Here is an 8500-nt window from a genome sequence, read left to right as displayed (position 1 = left end):
ATTATTACTCCTAATAAAGTGGAATAAAAATTAATAGAAAATCCAGACTCAAATCTCCATTAGAGATTTTTTTAAGAAAACGATTCTTTCCATCTATTTAGTTTTTGGAGAATAGAATTAGTTGATATCTGTATTGGTGGAAGATATTAGGCATTCATGAAATTGTTGAGTTGGCACGAATAGGCATTTTAGACTAGCAAGTATGAAAACTGCAGAAGTGACAGACGCATTAATTCACAATTCGTAGAAGTTATCCGATATATAACTTAGAGTCTGTTTGGATGGGCTTATGCCTATAAGCTGTTTGCAGCTTATAAGCTAACAAAAATAAGTTGGGTAGTCTAATTTTTTTTTTTTGGCTTATAAGCTACAGCTTATAAGCTGCTTTAGATAAGCTAAGTCAAATGGACCCAATTATTTTTTTGAGCTTATTTTAAGCACAAAATGACTTTAAGCCGGCCAGCCAAACACTCAAAAAAACTGAAAACTGCTTATAAGCAACTTATAAGCAACTTATAAGCCAATCCAAACGGGCTCTTAATTTACAACTCTAATAGCAAACTTGCCTGCAACTCAACTATGTCATTTTAACAACTCAACCCTTAAATTTCGGTTTTAACACCTTGTTTTGGAATTTAAGACTTTGTACAAAGTCAAGAGACTCATCGGAACTTGTTTGAGGGGTGAGGGACGCCAGTGGGTTTTGAAACCAAAAATCTACATTTCAGTAGTGTAGGAGTTTTATCCCTTTTCTTTTTCTTGGTGCAACTACAGGGCTGTGCATTAGGGATGGGCTCAGTTTGTTCGATTTTTGATTTTTTATTTATTAGGTTTTTGGACATGCTATTTCATATCATGATTTCAAATAATGAGATGAATTCAGCATTTGGACATGCAATTTCATCTCATGAGATGAATCCTAAATCATCTAAAAAGGCATGATTTGGGATTTCAAATCATGATTTCAAAATTTTTAATGTAAAACTTGACCCATAAGTTTATATTTTGTAAAAAAAAAGACTCATAAGTTGGTAGATATTTTTAACGATTACCCTCACCAACCATTTACCAACCTCATTAACTCATTTCAACCATTATATATGTTCGTACCATGTGGGAGGTTTATATTAAAGAGTAAGTTACATTACTATTCATGTTGAATTTTCTTTTTTATTTAACTAAAGTTTGATCAATTGATGTTATATTTTGTAGAAAGGTCTTCTAGTAGAGTATTAATTTTGTTATGAACTATGACTTGCTCATTTGGTAAGATTGTATATGAATTGGAAAAGTTTTGATAGTTTTCACAACTTGTAGAGTTTCTATGTCTATAAGAAAAAATACAACTTAAAAAACATAGACGCATGTCCAAACATGATTTCATCTCATAGTTCCGAATCATGATTTCAAATCATGTCCAAACGGCTCCTAGTGCACCACTAACAGAACCGAAATTAGTTCAGTTTTTCGGTTTATGCTAATTTGGTTACGATCAATTTTTGGTTTGGTTCGGTCTGGTATGAGACTGTCATATTGGACTTTTAAATTGGAGTTTTCTACTGAAAAATATGTTTTTATTTAATTGGGCAATTTGCAAGATTGTCTTTCGCTGGGGGTGATCTTTAATTTTTACCCTTCGCTAAAGATCTCTTGGTTTCGGGTTCGAACCCCCCGCTCAGTCAAAAATTTTAAAAAAATTCGCAAGGCAGAGGATTCGCAAGGCAGACATTTGCCTTCAGAACTATGCCTAGCATGGGCAGAGTTTTGAAGGCAAAACTCTGCCTTGTGAATCCAAACATCTGCCTTGCAAAAATTTCTTTTTTTTTTTACTGAGCTGGGGTTCGAACCCAGAATCTCGGGGTATTAGGCGAAGAACAAAAATTAAAGACCATCAATTTGAAGGCAAAAATCAAAGACCACCCAAAATGAAGGGCAATCCACGCAAAAAAAATAGTATTTAATTTTTAAAATGTTTGACTGTTAAAATTATAAAGCTAATACCTAATCACTTCTTCTCAAGTCCAAAGTTACATTCTGCTTAGACAGTTTATTATCCTTAAGAAGGTTGAGAAGTGTAAATTTTCATTATTGAAACTGGAAACTAAAATTGTTGATGCGCACCTATCAAAGGAAATACGAAACTATCATTTGTTGCTTTTGCACCGACTGTAGAGAGGAAGACAATAACTTTCGGTTAGTGTGATATTTGCTAACATCGATGCCTTTTCACCAAGGAACTTGTTTCCGGAGAGCTAGCTGAGCGCACGGCTAGAAATAAAGGTTTTTTCTCCACCGATATTTAGTAAAAACTTTATATTATAAAATATGATTTTTCATCTTATTTTCGTCAAACTAGCTCACAGGAAAACGTATGGTAGAAAATATGTTCTCATTGAAACACTGAAAAATTTCTTAATTTTTTCGTGTGAAAAAACACTACTATTCAGGTTTTTTCCACAGACATGGTTTAGGGAGAAATTCAGTGAAAAAATAGTAATTTTTAGCAATGGCATAGCAATAGCTAGGGGTGTATATGGACCGGGTTGGTTCAAATTTTTTAAACACCAAACCAAACCAATTGTGTCGGGTTTTTAAATTTATACACCAAACCAAACCAATAATATTCGGGTTTTTCAACCTCGAGTTATTCGGTTTTCTCGGGTTCTTCGGATTTTTTTGGGAATAGTCTCGATACAAAACATATAACTTTTACTTCAAATATTTCTTTAGTCCTAGTAAGATACAACTATATAATTAAGGTGTTTCATAAGAAAATAACACAAAATGTGAGAAGAGTGATGACATTGTATTAAAATATTCAACAAAAGATAATAAAATAGGTTAAAATAAATATCGCTAATTAATAATCCATAAAGAAAATGATCATAATCTAAAAATACTAAGTCATGCTAAAATAAGTATGGCTAATAAGTATCAATTACATGACAAGAAAAAAAAACTTAAGTTATGTATTTTCATTCTCTAAACCAATTATACAAAACTAAAGAATAGATATCTAACATTATTGTCATTCCTAGTGACAAATTAAATTTCTTTTGTTAGTATTAGGGTTGAGTTGGTTTAGGTTTGGGCTTTATATGAGTTACTGACATCCATAGGTTATAAAACTTATTAACATTCAAAATTCTAAATTCAAGCTTGAATGATATGAACTACGAAAAAATTTAAGAAATATTTATAAATTACATTACAAATAAATATTTTTATGTATAATATATTTTAAAAATTGAATACATGTAATGTCGGATTGGTTTGGTTTGATTTGACTTTTTTTAGCTAAAACCAAACTAAACCAATTATGGTCGGGTTTTTTTTCAACACCAAACCAAGTCAAGTCAAACCAAACTACTACTCGGATTTTTTTTTTCGATTTGACTCAGTTTATCATTTTGGTATGATTATCGATTTACTTTGTACACCCCTAGGAACAGCTAAGACTCATAAATCTCTGTGGATGACTTGTTTACATCTCTGTTGCGTTTACCAATAGCTGAAGAATCCAGCAACAGGTAATAACACTCCTTATAATATCTGCCAATAGACGTAAAGATGAGCTTCTTCGGACTGGAAATCTAAATTTTATAATCTAAAAGAACAATTTAAAACTTAAGAACCACTTATATATGGAAATGCACAACTCTCATTGAATTTTCATAACTATCCAACTCTTCCTGCCAAGGACCTTGTAGCTTTGGTTGTTATTTACTTTTTGGGTCTTAATTCATGTGACATACTTTTTTAAAAAAATTGTTTGATAAAATGTTTTTATATTCAACAATTTAATTTTGAACTCTTCATTTTACTCTTAATTAACTGATTTATAGCGACACAAATATTTATAACCATTTGAGACCACATGTTTTAAACCTTTCATTTTTCTTAAACTCTGTGAATTAACTTGGGATGATAGGAGTAATTTTTTGCCCTTTTTTTAAATAGGAAAACACCAACTTTGTGATTTCCACTGCTCATACTTATGTTGCAGTAAGTTGGTTGAACACCCAACCCCTCCCCCCCCCACCCTGCCCCACTCACATTATGTTTTGGTATCAAATAAGTTTGGATTGGTCATATGAATCTTTACTAATCATGTTAATTCATTTAAAGTGCTCATTTCATATCGTTGAAAATTGGATTTGGTCACCTGTCTGGGTCAACAAAAAAGAAATTAAATAAATAAACCAAAAGGAAGAAAAGACTCAACCCTTGTCAATGGGTGTGTCACTTAATACATAAACAAGAATAAGTCTTGTTTAAAGTAATTCTTCTTCTCTCTGTTCAAAACGAGCAGTCTCTTCTTCCAAGTTCCAACATAATTAGAACACAAAGAAAAACCTCTCTTCTAATTTATTGTTAGAGATCCATGAGAAGAACAAGATCTTCTTTGAAATATGGAGCAACTTCTATGACAAGTACGATCATAGACTGTGAATCTTATAGCATAGTTCGTGTTTATAACATGTGATTACGTTATCGACTAGTCAAATAAATATTGGAAAATCTTGGGAGAACTGTGTGTTCTTGGTGGATTGTCTTTTCCTTCATTGGCATCAGAACAAGGTTAATTATTTGTTTCCCAGTCTGAATGTTCCTTGAAAAATATTACTGTGGGTCTGTGCTTATTGTTAATAATTTCTTTAATTTGGAGTTCCTGCGTGAAAGCCACTGTAATGCATTTGCTCATTTCTTATTCTCCCTAAAGAAAAGTGAATAGTTTGCTTTTGAAATTTCCATCGAAACTTCGTTGCAATTTTAGACTTTTATTTGTCTTTAATTAATGGTGGAAATCAATAAACAGAATCCTTCAAATTTTTCTGGTCGTTGGTTGTTTGTAGGAGAAAAGATTAAGTGCAAAGAATCCATTTAGAAAGTTTGTATTTGCAATGATGACTTTTTTTTGTTCTGTTCGTTTTCCCATAGTTGTTAAAACATGGACAATATATTTTAATTGTAGTAACTTTATTGAAAGCCCTCATGTTTTCTGTATGTAACGAAAGATTGGAGGAAAAAGGTTACTTGTTTTAATATAAAAAAACCGTCTGGAAAAGAACAATGAGTTTTTCAATTTTTTGTCCCTGTGCGTGAAAAGAAAATAACGAATTGTTGTTGAGGGATCTTAAACAACCAGTTGTTTCATCATTATGGGTATATAAGATTAATTTGTATAAGATTATTTGTCTCTGCAACTCTATATTGCAATTCATACACAATTTCCTATTTTCAAATGTGTTTTATGCTTCGAAGTGGAGATGACAATCTCCACAGTAGTTTTTTTTAGTTATCTGCCATAAGGATTAAAAGACAATAAATTGATCTTTTTATTTTTTATTTTCTCACAATTGGTTCTATGTATATGACACAATACAATCTTCAGTGGTATCGGTTGAGTAGCATATGCGTGTCATGTATTGAGGCAAAGACAGAAGTTTTTATTACTATGACTAAGAATATAGAGTAACTAAGTTTTTGCTCCAAGTTAGCCATAAAAGAAAAAAAAAAGTACTTTTTCTAGATGAGAAATCAGGCAAAGCCATGACATGATGGCTAAAGCAGTGGCGTATAAGAACCCACGTTTAATTTATTTTCTTCAGATTTGCAGTCTATGTGATTGCATATTTTCTTTTAACCATTTGTTTATGGGTTGTGTGCCACAACATTTTACATTTATAATGTAACGACCTGTTCGGTCGTTATACATGTTTTGACCATATTACCACTGTCGACCCAGTTCCCGAGGTATTCGGGCGATTCTAGTGAAAATTGAAAGAACTAGAACCCTTAAGTGAAAATGTTTGACCAATAGTTGACTTTTGGGTAAACGAACCTTTTTCAGAATTTCGTCGATTCCGTGAGGTTCGGAGGGTCGTTCATGACTTGGTGGGGGTGGCTGGTTCGATTCTCAAGGCTTCCGGAGGCTTTTTGGGTACTTGGTTGGAAACTTGACTTTAGTCGTTTGGGGGTTGACCTAGTCAAGGTGACCTCCGTTGGGAATTTCGAGGTCACGGATGGGTTCGTAGCATGTTTTTACTTGTGTCTGCATGTTTGGTTTGTATCCGGGAGGTCTCGGATGAATGTTGGGATTTTGGGTTGAACTTGGTGAAACCAGAATTTTTGGTTTTCTGATGTCTCGTCCCGGCGGGAGTAGGTTCACTTGTGCAGGTCCACCCACGCGGGACTTGGCCCGCATATGAGGAAAGTTGAGTCAATTAATGAGATCCACCTCAGCGGACGAGTATCCGCCGAGATGGGATCGCGAAAGCGAGACTTCCTCCGCTCCAGTGGAGATCACTGAATCAGAAACCTTATTTCATTCCTAACTTCGAATCATTTATCTCATTCACCAAAAACCTAATCCAAAGGAGTATTGTGGGCAATTTCTGAAGAAGTGTTGGTGAAATCATCTTGGGGTAAGTCCTTATACCTTATTCTAATAATTATTCATGCTTAATTTGTATCCATGGTGGTTAATAAACTAATAAGGAAGATAGGTTATGAAACTTAGGCTATTGATTTAAGACCCTTCTGATCTAATTGGGTATTAATTGTTGATTTAATTACTGTTTCTACTATCTAATCATGAGGTAATTAGATTTTAGGCTAAAATCTTCATTTGTTTCAAGAAATCAAATCATGAAATTAGGGTTTCTTTCTAAATTGGGAATTTGGGTGTAATTGATGAAATTTAAGGACCAATTGTGGTTAGAGTTCTATGAAATTACGAAATGTGACTATATAGACTTTGGGTAATGTAATTTTGCCCTTGAGGTCTGTTAAGGGTATTTTGGATAACTTTCGCACTCGATTCTTTTTCCAAATAATTGAATATTCTGTGGTCATTTACCTACTTAGAATTTGGTAATTGTAAGACTTCGATCGTTCTGAGGCGCTTCAAAAAGGGAAGGCCTAGGTGGAATAGTTTGTGGCACCAGTTCGACAATTGAGGTAGGTTACGACTTATTTTAGTTAGACTTTGATTAGTGAATTGTATGTATGCGTAGAATTGACGGGCGAAAGCATGTTAGGTCTTCGGACATGATGTTGGGATGGATATGCAATTAGGTTGGTATGACTTCTGGTTATGTGGGCTTGTCGCCGTTATCTTATGCATTGTTGACATATGGTGTATTTGTTTACGTAATCAGAGTGGTATGATGTGATAGATTCACTATGGTGATTGAAACTTGATGTTGATTCCATTTCCATGATTGTTGTGACTTATGCATGTCTTGATGTGGCTTATGGTGTTTGTGACCTTCATAGCATGTTCATTGGCATAGATTGCGTTTAATTTAGCATTCTTGCATTCATACACTCATTCATGATGAAAATGTTGTGGAAGTGATTTGATGAAAGAAATGTGGAAATGATTTGATAAAAGAAAGGTGAAATCAGTGTGATGAAAGATGGGATCAGGTTGCGCGCTATATATATATATAGCACGCAACCTGATCCGGTTGCGTGCTATATATGGGATCGAGTTGCACGCTGCAACGGAACATGGATGCCATGGGTCCCTTGCGGGTCATGACTGCCGAGACGTCGAGATTCTGTCCGGAGCATAGGTGTACAGAGTGAGTATTGGCCATTGCATTGCATGACGTCCATTTCATTGCATTGCATATATCATTATCCCATTATACATCGATTGATGGGATTGTTGGTTATATTTATGTTGTGGTTACTTTGAGCAAATATTGGGGATTTTGCAGACTTGTGTTTTAGGTGTTTCACCTTAGACAATGATTCGGTTGTGTGATACTCTGCAACTTTGAGTGGATATTATGTGCCTATCTGTTTAACTTGTTAATTCTGTGTCTTATATGCGTAAACTAATCTTAGTCGGCCTATGATGCTTACCGGTACTTTTGTGTACTGATACTATTCTTGCTGCACTTTTTCTGGGTGCAGAGTTTGAGGCAGGACCTTCATAGAGACCCCGTTTCTAGCCTTGAGGCTATCTTGCCGAGATTCCGAGGGTGAGCCACCTTCCAGCCTGCAGCCCTGGATTCTTATCTCCTATTGTATCCACTAGACAGTGCTTCTTTATGTTTCATACCGATGTACTATTCCTAGACTTTGTTTTGATTAGTTGTTCTTGTACTAGTGACTTCACGTCCTTGGGTTGTTTTTTACTTAGTATTTTCGCACTTATTATTTATGTTATGACTTAGACTCTCTATGATTGATCTTGTTGTTCATTTATTTTGTAAATTGGATAAGTAATTAAATGAGAGGATGGTACGCCCACCCGGGGGGATAAAGTGAGTGCCATCACGACTATGTTAGTTGCGTCGTGACAAGTTGGCATCAGAGCCCTAGGTTCACCGATCTCATCAGTACAAGAACATGTCTAGTACTAAAGTCTTGTGGATCGGTATGGAGACGTCTGTACTTATGTTTGAGTCTTGTGGATCGGTACGGAGACGTTTGTACTTATGTTCGAGAGACATCAGGAAAACTCCATCCTTTCTTTCCTTTT

Source organism: Lycium barbarum, chromosome 2 (genome assembly GCF_019175385.1).
Source record: "Lycium barbarum isolate Lr01 chromosome 2, ASM1917538v2, whole genome shotgun sequence".
NCBI classification, from domain to species: Eukaryota; Viridiplantae; Streptophyta; class Magnoliopsida; order Solanales; family Solanaceae; genus Lycium; species Lycium barbarum.
The sequence above is the reverse complement of the archived record's forward strand: the minus strand, read 5'-3'. Positions refer to the sequence as shown.